General features: G+C 61.4%; 1 protein-coding gene across 8 annotated transcripts in view; it reads left to right on the top strand.

Annotated features, from left to right (window-relative positions):
• DLGAP4 (DLG associated protein 4) overlaps positions 1–23,316 on the top strand; it is a 156,122-nt gene that overhangs the window by 18,258 nt on the left and 114,548 nt on the right. For 7 of the 8 annotated variants that reach the window (XM_077187360.1, XM_077187358.1, XM_077187361.1 and 4 more), the window contains exon 2: positions 11,019–11,187. The exons of the other annotated variant lie outside the window; for it this stretch is intronic. The gene's annotated coding sequence lies outside the window, so the exon portion shown is untranslated. The remainder of the gene's footprint in view (positions 1–11,018; positions 11,188–23,316) is intronic. 8 annotated transcript variants of the gene reach the window in all.

Here is a 23,316-nt window from a genome sequence, read left to right as displayed (position 1 = left end):
CCGTGTGCCCCCACGGCCGCTGGGGTGGCTCCAACCCGGTGGCAGCAGCAGCGGCAGATCCGATTTGCCTGCCCTGCCTTCGCCAGCCCCACTAAGCAGGGTTTAATTTTGTTAAATAAATACAGAGTAATGGCAGCGGAGCTGGGAGCCAAATGACCTGGGGACATCCTTGGGAGCCGGGGGGGCTCTGCAGCGGGGCAGGAGCAGCTCTGGGAGCGGGGATGGGGCCGGGCAGAGCTGCTGGCAGCAGGGCTGCCCCTGGGGGTGGTCCCGGGGCGCTGCCGGGCTCGCTGCTGGAGCAGATGTGGCCGCTCACCGTGTGGTGCTCGCGGCCACGCTGCCTTCCCAGCCATTGCTAAATGGCTGCTAAACAGCACTGTCAGAGGCACACTCATCCTCCCGTCCTAATTAGTGGATCAGACAGTAATTTGTAATCCGTTTGGATAGGAGGATCGGAGTGTCTCGCCCTGGAGCCTGGGCAGGACGTGGGGGTGGCAGCATGGAGCAGAGCAGGGATGAGGGCTGTGCCCAGGGTCCTCCTGGTGCCTGCAGGAATTGCTCTGCCCTCTCAGGCTCCACGAGCCTTCTGCTTTCTTTGGAGTTTTGGCATTTTCATTTCTCTTTGTGGTACCCAGCACGGCATCCCCAGCAGCAGGGTCACCTCCTGCTGTCCCCGCAGTGGTGGCAGTGGCAGGGCACTGTACCTGGTCACCAGGGCCCTTTGCAGCACCAGCTGGGCATGGCCACACCGGGGCTGGGATGGGCTGGGGCCAGGGTAACCCCCCAGGGCAAAGCCATCCCGGCAGGGCTCTGCTTTCAGGTGTGCTCGTGTTTGTGTTCTCAGTGCCGAGGATACAATGAGAGCTGGAGCAGAGGCATGGAAAAAAGCCAAAAGGTTGAAAAACAAGAAGTGAAAGAAGAGGGATTGAGGGTGTGAGGTGAGCAGACAAGGCAGAGAGCAGCAGCAGCCCTGAGTGGGATGGGCAGGGAGAGGCTGAGCTGGGCTGGCCAGAGCAGCGTGTGGAGCAGGAGTTTGGTGTGAGGCCACAGCTGACCCATGTCAGAGCCTCTGGGTGGGCCTGGGACAGAGCTCAGGAGCAAGGCAGGGCTGGGGAGGGATCTGGGCTCAGGGCTGCAGATGGAGCTGGGCTCAGGGCTGGGCATGGAGCAGCACTCCCAGGGCTGGGCATGGAGCTCCCAGGGCTGCAGATGGAGCTGGGCTCAGGGCTGAGGATGGAGCAGCACTCCCAGGGCTGGGCATGGAGCTCCCAGGGCTGAGGATGGAGCAGCACTCCCAGGGCTGAGGATGGAGCTGGGCTCAGGGCTGGGCATGGAGCAGCACTCCCAGGGCTGAGGATGGAGCAGCACTCCCAGGGCTCCCAGCAGCTCCCCTGCACTGCAAGAGCAGTGGACAGAACAGTGGCCAAGGCGAGGAGTGGGGCTGAGCCCGGGGAAGGGGACAGGCAGTGGTGACAGGGTGCTGGGCTCACAGATAGCTCTGGGTTCCTGGGCAGGGGTGACAGGCAGGGTCAGGCTGTGACAGAGCCGGGGCTGCAGCAGTGGGACAGGGTCACAGTGCCCTCGCCAGGGTGGCACCGAGCAGCTCCATGCCGGCCGTGTCTTCAGCGCCAGTGAGCTGGGGAAAAGCACAAGTGTCCTGCATGCAGTGACCTTAGAAACGCCGCGGGCCAGGAGCAGCCGGGCAGCGCAGGGGAGCGGGGCGGGCACGGGCAGGGTGTCAGCCCTGGGGACACGGCCTTGGGGACAGCCACCCGCGGGCAGGCGGGGCACAGAGCCGTCCCGAGGGGCAGTGCAGAGATGCCGGGGAAGGCAGGAGCTCAGGCAGTGACTCCGAGGAGCTGCCCTCTCCTGCTGCATTTCCCTGCCTTCAGCAGTGTGGTAATGGCAGCAGTGACTCACCGCGCTTTACTCACCGCTAATGACGAGCGGGGCTCCGCTGACTCCGGCTTAGCCAAACCCAGCCTCTCTCCCACATTGCCATTAGCAGGGCAGGGCCGTCCGGGGCGTTCCGAGAGGGCAGCTGAGAGACAACATCGTCCTGGCCGTCCCCCCCCCAGTCCCAGACCCCCGCAGCTCCCCCGATGCTGAGGATCTGCTCCAGAGCCAGAGGAGGAGAAAGGGGAAAGGAGATAGGAGAAGGGAGAAAGGAAGTGATTTTGTGGGGAGGCTGCAGTCACTGGAGGCTTCAGGAGCCACATGCTCCAGTTTTGGAGCTTGTTCTGGTAACCCAGCCAGCTGCACCCCAGGACAGGGGATAGTGAGAGCCCCCAGCTCCTGGAGGAGCAGCAGGAGGTGTCTGTGGGATGGAGGGGCAGCATGGCCAGAGCAGGGAGTGAGGAGCCTCAGGAGCTGCTCTCACTGCAGTCCATGCTCTACAGAAAGTTGTGGGTCAGGAGAGGAGAGCTCCTTTGGGGCTGAACTGGAAGATGAGCCTCAAGCCAGGCCTGGCTGGGAGTGGCTTGCATGGGACAAAGCAGAGGAATGGGGTCACCGTGTGGAGCAGGTCCACCATGGAACAAGGTCAATATCCAGAGCAGGGGAAGGTCTCATGGAGCAGGTCTCTGTCCAAGGAGCAGGGTCACCACAGGGAGCAGGGTCACAGTGTCACATCACCCCAGAGCAGGGTCACAGTGTGGGACAGGGTCACAGTGTGGAATGGGGTCACTGTATGGGACAGGGTCACAGTGTGGGACAGGGTCACTGTGTGGGACAGGGTCGCTGTGGGACAGGGTCACTGTGTGGAATGGGGTCACCCTGTGGGACAGGATCACTGTGTGGAACAGGATCACTGTGGGACAGGGTTACTGTGTGGAATAGGGTCACCCTGTGGGACAGGGTCACTGTGTGGGACAGGGTCACCCTGTGGGACACCACCGGGACCTGCTGTTCACTGCCTGCTGGTGGCAGAAGGTCCCAGCCTGACCCCCGTGCTTGGGTGAGTGTCCCACACACCCCACACACCCCCCAGCCCCTCCTGCACTGCCAGGGCTGTGAGTCACGGAGCCGGGATGAGCAAGAGCCTGAGGCAGTCACACGGAGCCTCATCACTGCCGTGGGCTTGCCTGCCAGCCTGCCACACTTGTCACGCTCCCTGGGGACGAGTTGGTGGCCCCAAGCATCACTGGCAGCTTTAGGCAAAGCAGGGACTGGCCCAGCACAGGTCCTGCCTTCCCTACTGGCACTCTGGGTGCAGTGGCGATGGTGGCACCAGCAGTGGCGATGGTGACACCAGCAGTGGCGATGGTGGCAGCAGCAGTGGCGATGGTGGCAGCAGCAGTGGCGATGGTGGCACCAGCAGTGGCGATGGTGACAGCAGCAGTGGCAATGGTGGCAGCAGCAGTGGCGATGGTGGCACCAGCAGTGGCACTGGGTTGGATGGGCCGGGGTTGGTGGGGTCAGCCCCTGCTCCTCCATGTGCTGGCAGCACACACAGCTCTGGCTGCTGCAGAGGGGCTGGGGGTGGAAGGGTCAGGGATGTGCTGGGCTGGTTGTGGAGCCATTGCAGGAGCAGGATGTGAGGATGGAAAGGAAACGGTGCTGGGCTCTGAGAGGAGGGCAGGGGAAGGACAGGAGCTCTGCCTGCTTTCCTGGTGCTGCTCCCTGCAGGGCTGGGGGGCTGGAGGGGCTCCTCACCCAGCTGGGCTGCTCTGTCCATCCTCCAGGGTCACAGGGTGCCCTGTCTGCAGCGGGGTGTGACCCTGCTGGCACCCAGGGGAGACCCGGGGCTGTGGGAACAGAATTCTGGGTGTGCCCATCAATCTTTGGGTGCTGGATACATCCAAAGCCTTCCTAGGATGGCTCCTGCCTGTGCTCATCCCAAGCTCTGAGGGATTGGAGGGGGCAGCACTTGGTCCCCAGGGCTGGGGAGGTTTCCTGGGGCCGGGGGCTGGAGCCAGGGCTGCTCCCAGGCTGGCAGGGCAGGGCAGGGGCTCATCCTCCATCCTACCCAGGAATGTGTTGGCTCACTTGGATCAGAGAAACCCCTCCTCAGGCAGAGGGAGCAGTGGAAGGTTCTGGGAGCCCCACAGGCACTGGAGCAGGGCTGGAGAGGGATGTGGCCTGTGGGGGTGCCAGGCTCATCAGGACAGCCCTGGCACCTGCCCTGCCAGCGGGTGGGGGCTTCCTGCAAATCCACCCTCACACTGCCTTGGCCCAAACCTGGGCTGGAGCTGCTTGGGTTGCTGTAAGGGGGCACTTGGCAGCTGCCCCACCCCCTGCCCAGGCTGCATGGTGGCACTTTTGGGCAGAGACCTGCCAGGGCTGCCCCCAGGGCGCAGTAGGGTGGGGGTCAGTGGGACCCTGTACATCCTTGGCTCAGCCACTTGGGAAGCCCAGCCTGTGTGCTGGACAGCAAGAATTCATGTGAAGATGTGGTTTTGCCCCTTTTCTCCCTGAATTAGCAGATGTGGGGCAGAGCTGGCTTTTGGTGTTTGTCACACAGGCACACAGGGCTGTCTGTACATTAGCCTGACATCACAGGGCTGTGTGACGTGTCTCTGGTGGCACAGGCAGGAGGGAACACTGGCTTTGGGAGAGAGGAGGGTGTTATCCAAGGCTTACTGACAGCTCCTGGAAAGGAGAATGAGGAATGAGGATGGAGAGCACAGAGCTGGAGCAACAGTGAGGTGCTAGAGAAGCAAATTTTCCCCTGGTCTTTTCCCTCTATTGCAGCAGGGCAGGAGTGAGCCCCTCACAGCAGGGACTTGGTTGTTTTAAGGCAAAGGGATGTGCAGATGTGAAAGGTGGAGGGAGATGGGGGTTGTTTGGGGAGGAGACTGAAGGAAACCCCCCCACACAAACACAGCTGTGCCACGGTGGCTCGAGGTGAAGGCAGCAGCCAGGCAGGAGGAGCTGCTGAGCTCCTGGGAGTGGGGACACACCCAGTGTGTCACCTGTGTGTCACTGCCCGAGCCCCGGGGGAGTCCAGCACCTCCACACCGAGGTGTTTGGAGGGGGCATTTCCCCAGGTGCCACAGGAGCCTGTGCAGCTGCTGAGCCTTTGGCAGCCAGGTCAGGACAGGAAGGTGTGAAACACCTGGCCAGGCACTGCCCTGGCCCTGCCCCAGCTCCTAAGGATGGGCAGCACCCAGGACCTCATTCCCTGGAGTCCCTCAGCATGTCCAGCCCCCAACACTGCCTGTCCTGCCCTCCCTCCCAGCAGGGCAGGGGCCAAGGTGCCAGAAGTGTCCCCACGATGCCCAGCTCCTTCCCACACGTGTCCCATCACTGCCCATGACCTCAGCTGGCCCCTGTCCCTCCCTGGGGCCAGCCAGCCCTGCCTCCAGCCCCAGGCTGTGCCTGGCAGCCGTGTGCCAGCTGACAGCTCCCTCCCATCCTGGGGAGCTCGGGGCTGTTCTGTCAGATGTCCCCAGGGGCTGCCATCCCAGAGAGCTTCTGTGTCTGCCTCCTCTCTGCTCCACCTCTCCCCATGCCAGGGAAGACAGGCTGTGACAGTGGCAGCGATGCCACCCCCAGGTGGCTCCCTAAAGGACCCCAGACCCAGCCCTTGCTCCTCCCGAAGCTCTCTACACTGAGCCCCCTCTCCATGGCACAGCTGGCAGGGGATGCAGCCAGACCTGGCTCAGGGCAGCGCTGCCACAAAACCGGGGCAGGAAACTGTGGGAGAAAGATCTCCAAACCTGAAAGTGGGAATTTCTGCAGGGAGGCAGGGAGGCAGTGCTGGGGGTCCTGGGGGAGGTGACAGTGACCCCCAGCACAGGAGGGAGCCACAGGTCGGTGCCCCCAAGCAGGGAGAGCAGAGCTGCCAGCAGGGCTGGAAGGGCTGCTGGGGCTGGAAGGGCTCTGGGGCTGGAAGTGTTCCTGGGGCTGGAAGTGTTCCTGGGCTGGAAGTGCTCCTGGGCTGGAAGGGCTCCTGGGGCTGGAAGGGCTCTGGGGCTGGAAGTGTTCCTGGGGCTGGAAGTGTTCCTGGGGCTGGAAGGGCTGCTGGGGCTGGAAGGGCTCTGGGGCTGGAAGTGTTCCTGGGGCTGGAAGTGTTCCTGGGCTGGAAGTGCTCCTGGGCTGGGAGGGCTCCTGGGGCTGGAAGGGCTCTGGGGCTGGAAGTGTTCCTGGGGCTGGAAGAGCTCCTGGGGCTGGAAGTGTTCCTGGGCTGGGAGGGCTCCTCGTCCCCCCTGCTGGAGGATCCTTGTCTGCCTCGGGGGAAGCCCGGGAGGCAGAGAGGCTCCTGCTGTCCTCTGAGCAGCCAAGGTCGTTTCTGGAGCCGGTGCAGATGCCAGCTGCCACATGGCCCATGCCCGCAGGAGTGGGGGTAATTAGCTGGAAAGACGGTCAGGCAGCAGGGAAATGGGAAATGGGAAAGGGGAAATGGGAAAGGGGAAACGGGAAATGGGCAAGGAGAGGAGGAAACAGCAGAGCCGTGCCTGGACCAGCGGCTCTCTGCTCCAGGGATGCCTCTCCGTGCCCAGGCCTTCCCCCCGCGCTGTGGGGAGGTGTGGGCACGGCTGAGGTGTGGCTGGGGGCTGGCACTGGGTGCCCACAGCACCCTGTGTGTCCCCACAGCACTGCGCATGTCCCACAGCCTGTGTGTCCCCACACCCTGCCCGTGTCCCCACACCCTGCCTGTGTCCCCACACCCTGCCTGGCCTCCCTGGCCAGGTGGGTTTGTTCCAGCTCAGTGCCCTCAGTGCTGGAGAGAGGAAGAGCCAATCTGAATTGACTGGGAACAGGGAACAGCCACGCTGAGGGAGCAGTGGCAGTGTCCCTTAGCAGTGGCAGTGTCCCATGGCAGTGGCAGTGTCCCTCCCTCAGCAGTGGCAGTGTCCCATGGCAGTGGCAGTGTCCCCGGGCAGTGGCAGTGTCCCTCAGCAGTGGCAGTGTCCCTCAGCAGTGGCAGTGTCCCATGGCAGTGGCAGTGTCCCTCAGCAATGGCAGTGTCCCAGGGCAGTGACAGTGTCCCTCAGCAATGGCAGTGTCCTTCGGCAGTAGCAGTGTCCCTCGGCAGTAGCAGTGTCCCATGGCAGTGGCAGTGTCCCAGGGCAGTGGCAGTGTCCCTCAGCAGTAGCAGTGTCCCATGGCAGTGGCAGTGTCCCATGGCAGTGGCAGTGTCCCTGAGCAGTGGCAGTGTCCCTGGGCAGTGGCAGTGTCCCACAGCAATGGCAGTGTCCCATGGCAGTAGCAGTGTCCCTTGGCAGTGGCACTGTCCCTGGGCAGTGGCAGTGTCCCTGGGCAGTGGCAGAAGTGGCAGAGCTGCTCCCTGGCGTGGTGCCACCTCTGCCCTGGCTGTGCCCGGTGGTTCCTGCCTTGCTGCTCCTCCAGCTCTGCAGTTGTCCTGCCCTGGGGGCTGGAGCTGCCCAGGGTGTGCAGGGCTGGCTGTGCCCCTCTCCTGGTTACATTTCTGTCGGGTTCAAGGGGAACCTGGTCCAGGGTGCTCCACTGCCCTGGGGCTGGGGCAGGGGCTGTGTCTGCCCTGGAGGGTGACTCAGACCCCAGGGCAGTGTCCCCAGGCTGGGCACACCTGGTGCTCTGTGCTGGCTGCCTGGACTCCTGCAATATTCCAGCCTGGACTGTCGGTGCTCCAGGGGGGCTTTCAGAGATCCTGGGCATGCTGATCCTGGAGCTCTGCTCCACGGCTGGCTGGGGGCTGCTGCCCCTCTGCTCTGTGCCTCTCACTGCCCAGATGTGCTGCGCCTCTGCTCTGTGCCTCCCACTGCCCACAGGGTGCTGGGCATGGCCCAGGGCGTTTCTCCAGGCAGTGATGTCCCAGCCTGAGCGCTGCCATAGCCACTGTACCCATCCCTGGGAGATGGAGGCTCCTGGGCTGCTCCATCTCCTTGTCCTCATGTGAGGGATCAAGGGCCATGAGCCAGGGCTTTGGGAGAGCCAGGCCCCATCCCTGGCTGTTCTCTTGGCTCTCTGGGATCTCTTTGGCACAGCCTTGCCCCTCCATGCCCCATGATGTCCAGCTGCAGGCAGAGGTGGGGCTCACTGGCCATGCTGGGGAAAGGCTTGGTGCTGATGCTGTGCACTGCTGGGACCTGCAGCGTGTGGGGATAATCACAGTGTGTGGGGACAGCCTCATGCCACTGTCCCCAGAGTGCCCACTGAGATCAGTCTGCTTGTGGTTATGAGTCTGCCTTTTCTTTCAGGCATCTCCTGTCCAGGGATGGGGAACAGGAATTGCAGCCTCTTGGAGATGCCTGAAAGAAAAGGCAGCAGAGTGTGGGGAGATGGGCCCTGGGCTGTGCTGGGAGGGTGTGGAGGTGTCCTGGTGGTGGCCTCATCCTGGCAGAGAGGGTGGCACAGCACTCTGTGCCTTGTGATGGGCTCCAGTGACAGCTGTGGTGAGGCTGCAGGGGCAGGGTCACAGAGGGGATGTTGGGGTGCTGGGGCTGTGATGTCCTGCTCTGACACGTCTGACCCTGCTCAGGTGGGCTCACCTTGGCTCCTCTGCTCTCCCCCAGCAGGGATGGGACCCATCCCAGGGCTCTGCCTGGAGGAGCAGCCCCTGCTTTGGATGGGGCTGGGTCTGCTCAGCCCCTCCTGCAGACCAAGCAATTGGGAGTTCTTCTATCTTACAAATTCAATTTACTTTTCTCTGACCCAAATGTCTTTCCTACCTTGCCAAGGAAGCATCTGATCAGCAGCAATTAGCAAAGCAAGCTGCAGAGCCTCAGGGAACACTTGGCAGATGTTTGGGAGCTCTGCGGGGGCAGGGGCAGGCCCTGGCAGGGCAGGGGAAGAGGCATCTCTGGGGAGGCAGCACTGGCACCTGGGCACCTCTCCACAGGCACAGCCTCTGCAGCCAGGGCAGGGGATGAGCCTGGGAAGGGTCCAGAAGCAGCTGAGGGAGCTGGAAAGGGGCTCAGCCTGGAGCAAAGGAGGCTCAGGGGGCACCTTCTGGCTCTGCACAGCTCCTGACAGGAGGGGACAGCTGGGGGGGTCGGGCTCTGCTCCAGGGAACAGGGACAGGAGGAGATGAAATGGCCTCCAGTTGCACCAGGGGAGGTTTAGATTGGATAATATGGAAAATTTCTTCATGGGAAGGATGCTCAGGCACTGGCACAGCTGCCCAGGGCAGTGGTGGAGTCACCATCCCTGGGAAGTGTTCAAAAAAGGTGTGGCTGTGGCACCTGGGGCCATGGGTTAGTGGTGGCCTTGGCAGTGCTGGCAGCCCTTAGGCTGGATTCAATGACCTTAGAGGGATTTTCCAACCTTTATTTATCCATGATTCCAAGCCCCCATGGCTGCCCAGGTTTCTGCCATGGTTTGATCTCAGCTCACCTTGCCTTGCTGCTGCTCACCAGAGCATCCAGGGAGAAGCTGGACTCAGGCACTGCCTTCCCATCCATCATCAGTGATGCTCTTTTCATTTACTTTTTGGGCTTCACCTTTTTAATCCAGCTGTCTCCTGCCTTACAAATGTTCTTCCCTCAATTACTTACACCAGGCTGCAGGGCTGGTTCCATCCATCTGTGGCTGAGCTGGCAGAGCACAGGAGGGGCCACCCCAGCCACTGTCCCCTCCTCCCCTGCCCCCACTGGTGCCCAGCTGTCCTGCCCCTGGCAGGGGAGGCCTCCCCTGAGCTCTCAGCACTGAGCCCATCCCGGGGGGCTCCTGCAGGGGGTGGGAGCAGGCAGCTCCCCTCCTCCTTCCCGGGGATGCAGGGGGAGCCTTCCCCTTCCCTGTGCCCCAGTGCTGCTGTGGGGATTCTCTCTACATGCACACGAGGAAGGTGCCTGCCTCTCCCAAAGAGCGAGCTGGAGAGCAGGCAGCTTCTTCCTGCCCTGTGGAGCAGCTCCTGTCCCATCCATCCCCGGGCACGGGCTGGGCTGGAGGTCACCAGGAGAGGATGGCTCTGGGGGAGGAGCAGAGCCCTGCCATGAGCGCTGTGCCTCCCAGCCCACGCTCCAGGGAGGGACTTCCAGAGAAGGGATCCCGTGGCTGCTTGGGCTGAGGTGCACTCGAGGCTGGTCCCCTCGTGGAAGGAGGGGCTGGAGGACACATCCCACCTGCCCCGAGCTGTCCCACTGAGCACAGTGCTGTCCTTCCCACTTGGCATTCCAGCTCCTGCCGTTTGCAGCAGTGCTCTGAGTGCTGTGCCCTGTCCTGCAGCTATGCAGAGCTGCTCAGGTGTGGCAGGGCCCTCCCAGTGCCAGGGCATGGCACAGCCATCTCTCCCTCTGCCAAATCCCAGACAAGGGACCAGCCCCACCATTCCTGCACCAAGACTGCTTCATCCCCTCCTAATGCTCTTATCTTGAAGGCTCCTCTCAGATTAAAGGCCCAGCAGCCAGTTCCCTCCCTGGATTTATTGCAATGCAGTTTTCTTCCCCTAATCTGATCCGGGTGTAAGCTGCTCTTTGGGAAGTGCATGGGGAGGACAGATGTGCCTGTCCCTGCTGCAGCAGCCAGGCTGGCAGAGGGCAGTGGGGAGGTGCCCTGCCCTTCTTGGTGCCACCTCTGACTCTTCTCAAGCCTTGAACCCCATTGCTCCTCAAACTGCTGAGAGCAGCTCTGTGGAGCCCCAGGTTGGTTTGGGCTCCTCACAACCAGAGTCCAGAGAAGGGAACGGGGCTGGGGAAGGAGCTGGAGCACCAGGAGCAGCTGAGGGAACTGGGAAGGGGCTCAGCCTGGAGAAAAGGAGGCTCAGGGGGGCCCTTCTGGCTCTGCACAGCTCCTGACAGGAGGGGACAACCAGGTGGGGTTTGGGCTGTGCTCCCAGGGAACAGGGACAGGATGAGAGGAAATGGCCTCAAGCTGTGCCAGGGGACGTTTAGTTTGGGTATTTAGGAAAATTTCTTCATGGGAAGGGTGCTCAGGCACTGGCACAGCTGCCCAGGGCAGTGGTGGAGTCACTGTCCTCGGAAGTGCTCAAAAGGCGAGTGGCACCTGGGGACAGGGGTGAACATGGTGGCAGTGCTGGCTGGATTTAGTGATCCAGCAGGTCCTTCCCACCTTAACAGCTCTGTGCTCTGAGGCAGGGCAGAGCCTGGGGTGCACCCACAGCTCCCTGGGCTCACGTGTGCATTGTCCCTCCTCAGCCCGAGCTGCCACCACCCACAGCCGGCACATGGGCCACCAGCGTCCCCCCGCCCGCCGCGGATGACGGCAGCGTCCTGCAGCAGCTGTGCCACCCAGGAGAGCTGTGCCACCCAGGAGAGCTGTGCCACCTGCAGCAGCTGTGCCACCCAGGAGAGCCACGCCCAGCCCGTGAGTGCTCGGGGCAGGATTTGGGGACACGGGGTGGCTCCGGGGGTTCCGTGGGTGAGGGGCACGAGGAGGCTGTAGACGCTGGGGGTTGTGTCCTCTCGTGGGGTGCTCCTCTCTGCCCAGTGTGGCAGCAGAGGTGCTGCTGGCAGAGCAGGGGCACGGGGCTGCTAAGGGGACAGGGCTGAGCTGCTGTGAGGGGCTGGCAGTGCCCCAGCATGGGGACACAGGGTGGCTGGAGGACACTGCTGTGGACACTGCAAGGCACTGTTGCAGATGTCCCTGGGGCAGGGAGGGCTGTGAGCAATGCCAGAGCCCGGGAGCAGCGGGGGCAGAGCCCACAGGGAGCCCCAGCCAGGTGGGGAGCAGACCCACAGCCCAGCATGGGCTCCCTGGGGCTGCCCTGGGCTCTGCACCCTCAGCCTGGGATGTGCTCCCCAAGCTCTGGGCTCACTGTGGGCACGCTGGGCACGAGCAGGGGGCTCAGCACCATGACTGGCCAGGGAAGGAGGCTCCTGCAGGGAACGTGCCAGCCCAGGGGAAGCCTCTGCTCCCCCTCAGGAAAGGACAGGGCTCTGGGCTTGGGCAGAGCTGTGGCAGCTGCTGGTCCCTGGGGAAGGGACGTGTTCTGAAAGCACAGGCAGGGTGAACACACAGGCCAGACCTGCAGAGGAATGAATCCCATGGCTTCCCACATCAGCAAAGATTTCCTGGTGTGTTCCAGAAGTGACACCAGCTCCATCAGCCCAGCCCATCCAAACACTCAGTCTGGGTTTGGCCTCCCAAGGGGAGAAGATGGGCAGAAAACCCAGTGAGCATCCAAAGCATGTCAGGGGATTGTCCTTCACAGCCTGGCAGCAGCTGTGGGAGCCCAAGGGCTGGGAGTGCTGCAGGGGCTGCTCTGGGTGCCCTGTCCTGCCCTGGGTGCCCTGTCCTGCCCTGGGAGCCCTGTCCTGCTGTGGGAGCCCTGTCCTGCTGTGGGAGCCCTGTCCTGCTCTGGGTGCCCTGTCCTGCCCTGGGTGCCCTGTCCTGCTCTGGGTGCCCTGTCCTGCTGTGCCACCAGCCAGAAGTAAAGCACAGCTTCCCCAGAGAGCTCAGTGTGGGGAGCTCAGGCACTCCCAGCACGGCTCTTCCTCACTGCAGCTGCTGCTGTGAGTGTGTCACAGGATAATCCATGGGGGGTTTTGGCCAAGCTGATCTCTTTGCACCTCTTTGGGCCAATCCAAGGGGTCTTTGCAGCCTTCTGGGCCGTTCTGGAAGAAGAGCTCTGCAGGCTGGATTCTGGAGGGCTCTCCCAATATCAAGGCTCTGGCAGTGGTGCAGGGATGTGAAGGAGATTTGGGGATGAGGATGGAGGTCAGACACCCACCCATGGGGTGGCTGCTGTGCTGGGATGAGGATTCAGACCCTGCCCAACCCAATCAGAGCCCCTCTGTATGGCAGGGAAGCCTTCCTCAGCCCTCCTCTTCCTCCCAGCAGTGTCAGCTGGGCAGTGCCTGGTGAAGGCTGGGACCCAGCCACACTCTGGGCAGCACCAGGGACAGGGACAAGGACAGGAGGTCGGGTGGGTTTGGGTGTTCCCTGGAGGTGACATCAAGAGGGAGCGTGAGACAAAACTTACTTTGGGATTTGGGAAGGAAGACCTGGGATCAAATGGTCCCAGTTCCCATGGGGCACAATGGTGAAAGGTTCACAGGACAGTGAGGTCCTTAGGGTGAGAGAAACCTCTGGGAATGCCCCTGGGTATTGGGGGGTCCCCAGACCCCCTGGGTGGGACTCCCCTCCCCTGGGGGACCCGAACACCACGGTGGGAGCAGCAGCAGCCCCAGTGCCCTGCCCCCAGCAGTCATCAGCTGCCTCCTTCCCTTCACTGCAGCTGCTGGATTTCTCTCTGGGCTGTTTTTTTAATGTATGTGACACATGTTTGGTTCAAAGCGCTTAATTGCCTCTTGGGATGCATTTCATTTATTCTTATTATTATTAAGAGAGAAATTGGAGTTGTTGGGTTTGCTTTATTTTGCTTTTTTTTTTTCCTTCCTTTTTTTTTCTTTTCTGTATCCTGTAAGGAAAGGGTGAGGGAAAAAAACTCCACATATGCCTCCAGCGTGTGTGTGCCCAGCCTCTTTCCTCTGTGCCCCCCAGCCTTTCTCCTCAATTCCTTTCATCCTCTCCTGCTGCTCCTGACCAGGAGGGGTGATCCCTCTCCACCTGGGACGAGAGGGTGCAAGAGCCCAGGGATGTCTTTGCTTGTGTTGCTCAAGGGTCAGGTCAGGGCTGTGTGCATGGGATGTACTCCTGCCCTGCCCGTGCCACTGGGATACCCCTGGGTGGGAATGGTGGCATTTCCTGCTTTGGGGACTGGGAAAGGCCAGGATGGATGTTAAGGGTTGGTGTCTGTGGCCTGGGCCACGCTTTCAGAGCAGGGTCTGTGCAAGCAAAGCTCTGCAGATCCATCTCCTGGCTGAAGCCAAAGCAGGAGTCACACACCTGGGAAAAACCCCTGGGCACTTGGGAGGGGATAAATGGAGATTCTCTGGGATAGGCAGAGATCCAGACAGGCAATGGATTTGGGTTGTGTGGAGATAAAAGAGGAAACTGGACAGAGAGATGGCTGGAGGACAGAGGCAGGCAGGGATGGATGGATGGATGGATGGATGAGGGATGGATGATGGATGGGTGGATGAGGGATGGATGGATGGATGATGGATGGATGATGGATGGATGGATGATGGATGGAGGGATGGATGGATGGATGGATGGATGGATGGATGGATGGATGGATGGATGATGGATGGATGGATGATGGATGGATGGATGGATGATGGATGGATGGATGGATGGATGGATGATGGATGGATGATGGATGGAGGGATGGATGGATGGATGGATGGATGGATGGATGGATGGATGGATGGATGATGGATGGATGGATGATGGATGGATGGATGGATGATGGATGGATGGATGGATGGATGGATGATGGATGGATGATGGATGGATGGATGGATGGATGGATGGATGGATGGATGGATGGATGGATGGAGGGATGATGGATGGATGGGTGGATGGATGGATGATGGATGGATGGATGATGGATGATGGAGGGATGGATGATGGATGGATGGATGGATGGATGAATGGATGATGGATGGATGATGGATGGAGGGATGGATGGATGGATGAATGGATGGATGGATGGATGGATGATGGAGGGATGGATGGATGGATGGATGGATGGAGGGATGATGGATGGATGGGTGGATGGATGGATGATGGATGGATGGATGATGGATGATGGAGGGATGGATGATGGATGGATGGATGGATGGATGAATGGATGGATGGATGATGGATGGAGGGATGGATGGATGGATGAATGGATGGATGGATGGATGGATGGATGATGGAGGGATGGATGATGGAGGGATGGAATATGGATGGATGGATGGATGGATGGATGGATGGATGGATGGATGGATGGATGGATGATGGAGGGATGGATGATGGATGGATGGATGGATGGATGGATGGATGGATGGATGGATGGATGGATGGATGGATGATGGATGGATGGATGGATGATGGATGATGGATGGATGGATGGATGGATGGATGGATGGATGGATGATGGATGGATGGATGGATGGATGATGGATGATGGATGGATGGATGGATGGAGGGATGATGGATGGAGGGATGGATGGATGGATGGATGGATGATGGATGGATGGATGGATGGATGGATGGATGGATGGATGGATGGATGGAGGGATGGAAGGATTTATCCTAAAGAGCTGCCTGAATCCAGAAAGGTGTGGTGGTGGATGCTGTGGTGGGAAGATGGGGCAGAGCCAGACCCACAGGCTCCACTGAGGGCAGGTGGTTCCAACCCCATGCATCCCTCAGGGCTTCATCCCAGGGGCTTTGGTGCCTGGAATCCTCTCCAGGACCCTGCCCCAGACACGGCTCTGCTACCAGGGTTTGCTGTCCCTTGTTTTTAGGGTTTGATGTTTTAGTCGCCTCCTCAGCTCTCATCAGCATGAGCATTCCCATTAGGAATGGGTGGGCTGGGCCAAACCTACAGGAATTTTCTGTCCCTTGTGAGAGGCACCCCCCTTCCTCCCTGCATCCCCTTTGCTCAGTCGCAGTGCCCAGAGCAGGACGAGCCATGGATTTTAGGGGCAGATCTCCTCCTGAGGGGCTCCCTGCATTTCCTGAATCTGGGTTCCACAGTGCTCCTGCCCTGGGCTGAATCCCCTGAAATCTTGTTCCCTGGAAAGGAGGTTGCTGTCCCTGGATTCCTCCATCCACCAGTCCCTGAGGAGCTCAAATCCAGTCTCTGTCTTCCTGGAGAGTTGTGCCAAACATTTGGGTGGCTCCAAAACCCCTGGTAATGAGGGATCTCGTGCACCAGCAGATGTGGGGGTTGTTTCTCTGTGGGTTCTGGGAAGATCCCCCCAGCCCAGCAGTGCCATGAGTCTAGGAGGAGAATGAGCTGCCAGGGTCTGGCAGTGTGGGGATGCATCAGCAGGCTGGGATTGGCAGTGGATGGCTTCCAGCATGGAATCACAGCTCTGGGAGGGGGCAGCCCTGCTCCTGGGGCTCAGCACCAACCCTGCCCTGTGCAGGTGAGCAGCTTGCCCAACAGCAGATGCCAAAATGGAACAGATCCCTCCACCCCCAGTCCAGCTTCCCCCAGACCTGGATCAGTGTCCCCATGGCCCAGAGCCCCCACAGCACCTGGCCTGTGCTCCCAGGGATGCTCTGCCCTTCCCAAAGCCCTTGTCCTGCTTCCAGCCAGCTGCCGCAGACCAGCGAGCCTTCTTCCCTCTGCCTTCTCCTCCTCCTCCTCCCACTTCCCAGGTCTGGAGGGAGAGCTCAGCTGGGGCTGTCTGTGCCAGAGACAAGCACAGGGAAATGGGAACGGCTGGTGCTGCTCCCGCCAGGCTGCATGCCAGAGAAGCTTTGGCTTTATCTCCCGAGCCAGGCACCCTGGGAAGGGAACCAAGGCCTGCCTGGGGCAGGAGGAGGTGCTGGTGCTGCTCCAGACCCCTGGGCTCGCTCCAGAGGGGTTGTTTTCCTCCCAAGCAGCACTGCAGCACTCACACAGAAGGATTTGCAATGCAGAGGAAACCTCCCACCCGCCACGCGGCAGCGTGGGCAGCGAGCGGAGCCGGCAGCGGCTGCACTCCCACGGGCTGGGCCCCACACCCTGCCCTGCCCCGGCCCACCCTGGGCAGTCCTGCCTCTGGCACCCCCTCCCTGCCAGGAGGGACCATGGAGACCCTCTGGGCACCGTGCCCCAGGACAGGGCTCTGCCCTGGGACCATGGAGGTGACGCTCTGCTCCCTGCTGCTTTGGGGCTTCTGTCTCCTTCCAGCGCTGCATTCCCTCGGCCACTGAGCAGGGACAGGGTGGCTGGCACAGCTGGCATGGCTGGCATCACTGAGTGCCTTTCTTGGCATCCTGGGCATGGAGAGCACTATGGGGAGGCAGTGCAGGTGTAGGACAGGGAGTCTGGGATCCAGCAGATCCGTGTGTGATCCATGAGTGGGTGTTTGGCAGGAGGAAGGACCCCAAGGTGTCACAGGTCAGTCCCACATCCAAAGGCAGGACACGGCTCCTGGTGCCCTCAGGTCTTGCTGGGAGAGTGAGGGTGGAGGTTGGTTTTGGAGGGACAGTGTATGTCTGGTCCTTAGTGAACCAGGAATTCCCACAGGCTGGGTGGGAGAGGGAACCATCCCTGGGTTTGGGGGTGTGGTCATATCCTTTCCTTGGCAGGCCACCAAGCTCAGCTCCCTGCAGAAGCTTCAGTGTCACCCATGGGGAGAAGGACGCCCCTGCCAGGCCCAGAGCAGCTGTTTGTGCCCTCCTCAGTCCCTCCATGGGACTGGGAAGGTTTGGGTGATCCCAATGTCACCCCTTTGCTGAGGCTGGGCTGAAGGACATCACAGTGCTTTGGGCTGCTGATCCTGGGGAAATGGGCTGTGGTGGCTCCCATTGCTTCCCCTGAACTGAGAGGGGTGTGGGGTGATTTGGAGGGAATGCCTTGGGATTTCTGGGCTCTGGCAGGACATTCAGGGTTGAACAAGGAGTCCAGAGCACAGCCCCATCTCCTCCCACCCTTGTTGCCCCCACACCCTGCTGAGCAGGAGGCCTGAGCCCCATCCTGGGCAGTGGAGGATGCCCTGCTCTGTCCTGAGCTGTTACCTGTGCTGTCACCTGGCTGAGTCAGGGTGGGAGCTGCAGGCACCTGTGCTGGAGCACTGGATTCCACTGCTGGGGACACTGCAGGACACGTTTCCATGGAAGCCCAGGAAGGTGAAGGGGCTTTCCCTGCTCTCCTGGTTTGCCAGCACTGCTGGGCAGCTGTTGTCCCTCTGGACTGGATGCACATGGCAGGGGCTGGAGCTAGATAAGCTTTAAGGTCTCTCCCAAGCCAAAATATTCTGTGATTCTACATCAGGAGCTCTGCTCCTTCACAAAGGGTGGGTTGGCAGGAGGGGAGGAATTTCTCCAGCTTCTGAGAGGAGGCAGAGCTCCCCCTTGGAGAGCCCTGGGGAGTGGGACCCCCGGGATGCTCGGCAGGGCTGTGTTTTCCTGCTCAGAGCACAACTGTCAATGGCAAAGTCTCGGCACAGACTTCAGTGCTGAGAAACACTGTGGGCTGGGACATTTTGGAGAAGATTTTTAGCTGCAGCAAAGAAATTTGGCAGCTTGGAAGCAATCTAATCATCCTCCTCCCATATGCTTGGTGCTATTTAAAAGGGAGCATGTACCCAATTCCTTCCGACCAGCACGCTGACATTTCCACAGTGCGTTTGGAAATAAATTTGGCATCCGCTATCAGAATCTCAGACTGAGCCCAGAGTGGCTAATTTGGGCTCTGAGTGCCTCTGCAGAGCACCTTTCCCTGCTGGCAATGCCCAAGGAGCCACAGCAGGGTCTGCTTCCCACGGGCACTGCCAGCCTTGGGGACTGGGGGAGGCAGAGCCTGGGGCCTGGCTGGGGGCTCCAGCCCTTCCCAGCAGCCCCTCAAGCTGAGGAGGCTTCAGGGTGGGGCTGTGCTGGCTCTCCTGTGGCACAGCACAGAGGCACAGGGAGCCCTGAATGCCTGGGCTCATCCTGAGCCAGGGCTCTGTCCTGCTCCGGGCCCTGGGCTTGCCAGAAACCTCTCTGAAACCTCCCTGAAACCTCTCCAGAAACCTCCCTGAAACCTCCCTGAAACCTCCCTGAAACCTCTCTGAAACCTCCCTGAAACCTCTCCAGAAACCTCCCTGAAACCTCCCTGAAACCTCCCTGAAACATCCCTGAAACCTCTCTGAAACCTCTCCTGCCCAACACCCAGGGCTGGCAGGCCGTGGAGGGGCACTTGGGGGGCATTTAGGGTCCCCCCAGCTCCCCTCTGCTGTCAGACAGCTGGAGAGCCGGGGGGATGCCCAAGGAGTGTGGGGGTGGCAGCGCTGGGCTCTGTGCTCTGCTTCAGCTGCACCTGGGAAAGGGGCAGGAAAGGGGCAGGGAAGGGGCAGGAGAGGGCAGGAAAGGGGCAGGAGAGGGGGGCTGCTGCCACCTGCCTTGGGGGGACACGTGTGGGGACCTGGGCATGACTGTCCCCATCCCGCAGGTGTGGCAGGGAGGTGTGGCTCCTGTCCCCATCCCTCAGGTGTGACAGCGAGGATGGCTCCTGTCCCCATCCCTCAGGTGTGACAGCGAGGTGTGGCTCCTGTCCCCATCCCGCAGGTGTGGCAGGGAGGTGTGATTCCTGTCCCCATCCCTGAGGTGTGGTTCCTGTCCCCATCCCTCAGGTGTGACAGCGAGGATGGCTCCTGCCCCCATCCCTCAGGTGTGACAGGGAGGTGTGGCTCCTGTCCCCATCCCACAGGTGTGACAGCGAGGATGGCTCCTGTCCCCATCCCGCAGGTGTGACAGGGAGGTGTGGTTCCTGTCCCCATCCCTCAGGTGTGACAGGGAGGTGTGGTTCCTGTCCCCATCCCTCAGGTGTGACAGGGAGGTGTGGTTCCTGTCCCCATCCCTCAGGTGTGACAGCGAGGATGGCTCCAGGCACACGGGATGTTTGGAATGTTTGGAGGCTGTGTCTGGTGTCCTGCCCGCCTGTCCCTGGCTTGGGCCGGGGTCAATGGGCTGTCCCTGGAGATGACACCGGGTGCCACCTCCCTCAGCGGGATCTGTCCCCTCCCCTCATCCGCAATCCCAGCTTCCCTCGGGTCCCCAGCCCCGCCGAGCCCTGGCCACAGCCGGGACTCAGGGGACGCAGGGCTCTGAGCCCAGCCAGCCCGGGGGACAGCCTTCCTCCCCTCCTCTTCCTCCCAGTGCAGCTGTGCTGGGGTGAGGGAGGAAGAGGAGGGCAGGTTGGGAACACTGGTGGGCTGGATGGGGAACCCGTGCCCGGGAGCATCCCCGTGTCCCCCCTGTGCCATTGGCCTCGCTGGCGCTGCTGCAGCGGGATCAGAGCCGGTGAGCCGTGAGCTGAGCCCGCCCGAGCCGCTCCCAAGGATTCGCGTGAATTATGGAGATGGGAATCACGCAGCAATCCAGGCATGGCCAATGTCCTGAGGGGGCGGCAGGGCTGGAGCTTCGCCGTCCAGGAGGTTTCCTGGGATCTAATTAGTGCTCAAACAGCCCCTCCTGGATGGGCTCCATGCCCACCCTCAGCGCCCACCTCCGGCTCTGGCCGTGGGGACAGGGGACACGGGCTGGCACAGGGGACACAGGGTGGCACAGGGGACACAGGGTGGCACAGGGTCGGGGGCCATGGACACAGCCAGGGAAAGACATTGGGGCAGGAAAAGAACAGATCCCTGGCCCCAGACAGGAGGTGGGAGCTGATGTCTCCCCTGCCCAGGCTGAGTACTGGGGCACAGGGACATGCTCAGGACAGGCTGGGGATGTGCTGGGACAGGCTGGGACAGGCTGGGACAGGCTGGGGACATGCTGGGACAGGCTGGGACAGGCTGGGGACAGGCTGGGAGATGCTAGGACATGCTGGGACAGGCTGGGACATGCTGGGAGATGCTGGGACATGCTGGGACAGGCTGGGGACAGGCTGGGACAGACTGGGACATGCTGGGAACAGGCTGGGATGGGCTGGGGACAGGCTGGGGACAGGCTGGGGACAGGTTGGGGACAGGCTGGGGACAGGTTGGGACAGGTTGGGACAGGCTGGGGACAGGTTGGGACAGGCTGGGAACAGGTTGGGACAGGTTGGGACAGGCTGGGGACAGGTTGGGACAGACTGGGGACAGGTTGGGGACAGGCTGGGGACAGGTTGGGACAGGTTGGGACAGACTGGGGACAGGTTGGGACAGGCTGGGAACAGGTTGGGACAGGTTGGGACATACTGGGGACAGGCTGGGGACCGGCTGTTTCCCTGTTCAGTGCCTGGCAGCCCCTGGGATGGGCCATGTGCTGCACTGGGAGCAGCACTTCTGCTCTGCAGCAGAGCTGTGAGTGGGGCAGTCCTGCCCTGGAGCCCCTGGAAAGGCTCCTCCTTGTCACCTGAGGGTGACAAAGGCTGGATCCTTCATGGAGGGAAGAGCTGGAGCTTCCTCCATGGGCCTGATGCAGAGGCAGCAGCTGGTGCAGGCCTTGGGGCCTTGGTGGCCCAGCCCAGCCCCTCAGGGCTCGCTCCCAGCGCCCAGGGCAGGCTGGCACGGAGTTCTGGGCCTGGATCTCTCCTGGAGCTCCTGTCCTTCCCTCTGCTCTGCAGGGACATGCAGTGTGGCATGTGCTGCCTCAGGAGCAGTCCCAGCAGTGCCCTGACCCCATGCCAGGGCCCAGGAGCGCCTCAGCAGGGCCAGCACCCCTGGGTGCTCTGTGCAGGGGATCCCTGCAGGTGCTGGGGAGGCTCCCCCAGGGCTGGGGCTGCAGCTCAGTCCCTGCCAGGAGCCAAAGTCAGTCTGGGCTGCAATGGGAGGATCCTGATCCTGGCCCCTTTAGCATGTCCTTGGCTGAGGAGCCTCTGCCAGGCACAGCCAAGGGCTTTGCCCGTGCCTCAGGACAGGCCTGGGAGCAGGACAAGTCCTTCCTGCTCCAGGGGGCATCTGGGCAGGGATTCAGCTCTGGAGGAGCCATGGCTGCTCCTCTGGGCTGGTGTCTGCTGGGAAAAAGCAGCTGTCCTGGAGAAAACCCCCCTGGAGGGGCTCCCTGGGGCTGATCCCTTTGTCCTGCATCACCCCTGTGTGGGGGGACACCCCTGAGCACCCACCCCTCACCCTCCACGGCTGGCCCTGAGCCCTGGGGGTGTCCCAGTGCCACCAGGCACGGCCCCACCTCCCCCAGCAGGCACAGCCACAGCCCTGGCACAGCACAGGGGGCTGCAGAACCCTGGGGTCACTCACTCCCCTCTGTTCTCAGCTTGGCTGAAAGAGGTAAAGCTGTGGAGGAGTGATGAAGGAAGCTGGAGAGTGAGGGAATTATGGAATCCCCAAATGGTTTGGGTTGGGAGGGACATTAAAGCTCATCCAGTCCCATCCCCTGCCATGGCAGGGACACCTCCCACTGTCCCAGGCTGCTCCAAGCCCCATCCAACCTGGCCCTGGGCACTGCCAGGGATCCAGGGGCAGCCCCAGCTGCTCTGGGCACCCTGTGCCAGGGCCTGCCCACCCTCCCAGAGAACAATTCCCTCCCAATATCCCATCCATCCCTGTCCTCTGGCACTGGGAAACCATTCCCTGTGTCCTGTCCCTCCATCCCTTGTCCCCAGTCCCTCTCCAGCTCTCCTGGAGCCCCTTTGGGCACTGGAAGGGGCTCTGAGCTCTCCCTGGATCCTTCTCGTCCCCAGTCTGACCATCCTCAGCTCTCCCAGCCTGGCTCCATAGTGAGGGACTCTGAGCTGGCTCTGGGAATGACGTGGTGAAGCCCTCCATGTGCAACCAAGAGAAACATTGTGGGTGCAGTGATCCCCAATGGACCCACACTGGGGGTGGTTCCTCATTTTCCCCTGCCCCTACACCCTCTGCAGTGACCTTGGAAGAGCCTCCTGCTCAGGTGGCCTCACACCAGCCCTGCAGGGCTGTGCTGAGCAGGGCTGGGTGCCCTGGGCAGGGCAGGAGCTGTGCCCAGCTGGTGAGGCCCTGGCACAGGGTGCCCAGAGCAGCTGTGGCTGCCCCTGGATCCCTGGCAGTGCCCAAGGCCAGGCTGGGTGGGGCTCCAGGACCCCTGCAGCCTGGTGGGAGGTGTCTGTGCCCTGGCAGGGGTGGAACAAGATGATTTTTAAATCCCTTCCCACCCAAAGCATTCTGCGCTGCTGTGGTTCTGTAGTGCCCAGCAGGTGCTGCCCTGGCTCTGTTCCCAGGAGCCCAGAGAGGGCAGGGCAGGGAGGGCAGGGCAGGGAGGGCACAGCTCTGAGTCCTGGGGCCACTGGGCCTGAGGGGAGCCTGGACACACGGACACAGAGAGGACACACAGACAGGACACACAGACAGGACACACAGACACAGACAGGGCACACAGACAGGACACACAGACACAGACAGGACACACAGACAGGGCACACAGACAGGACACACAGACAGGACACACAGACACAGACAGGACACACAGACAGGGCACACGGACAGGACACACAGACAGGACATACAGACAGGGCACACGGACACAGACAGGACACACAGACACAGACACAGACAGGACACACAGACACAGATGGGACACACAGACACAGACAGGACACACGGACACAGACACAGACAGGACACACGGACACAGGCACAGACAGGACACACAGACACAGACAGGGCACACAGACAGGACACACGGACACAGACACAGACAGGGCACACAGACACAGACTGGGCACACAGACACAGATGGGACACACACACACAGACAGGACACACAGACACAGACAGGACACACAGACACAGACAGGACACACAGACACAGATGGGACACACACACACAGACAGGACACACAGACACAGACAGGACACACAGGGCACACACACACAGACAGGACACACAGACATGGACAGGACACACAGACAGCCCTCCCCAGCTGTGATATCCACACTGCACTGGATGGATGTGCCAGGATTCAGTGAGCAGTGACACCTGCCCTGTGTCCTTCTGTTGTCACTGCTCTTCTCTTCAGCAGTTTGGGGAGCTCTCTGC

Source organism: Agelaius phoeniceus, chromosome 17 (genome assembly GCF_051311805.1).
Source record: "Agelaius phoeniceus isolate bAgePho1 chromosome 17, bAgePho1.hap1, whole genome shotgun sequence".
Lineage (NCBI taxonomy): Eukaryota > Metazoa > Chordata > Aves > Passeriformes > Icteridae > Agelaius > Agelaius phoeniceus.
This window is presented reverse-complemented; position numbering and strand designations above follow the sequence as displayed.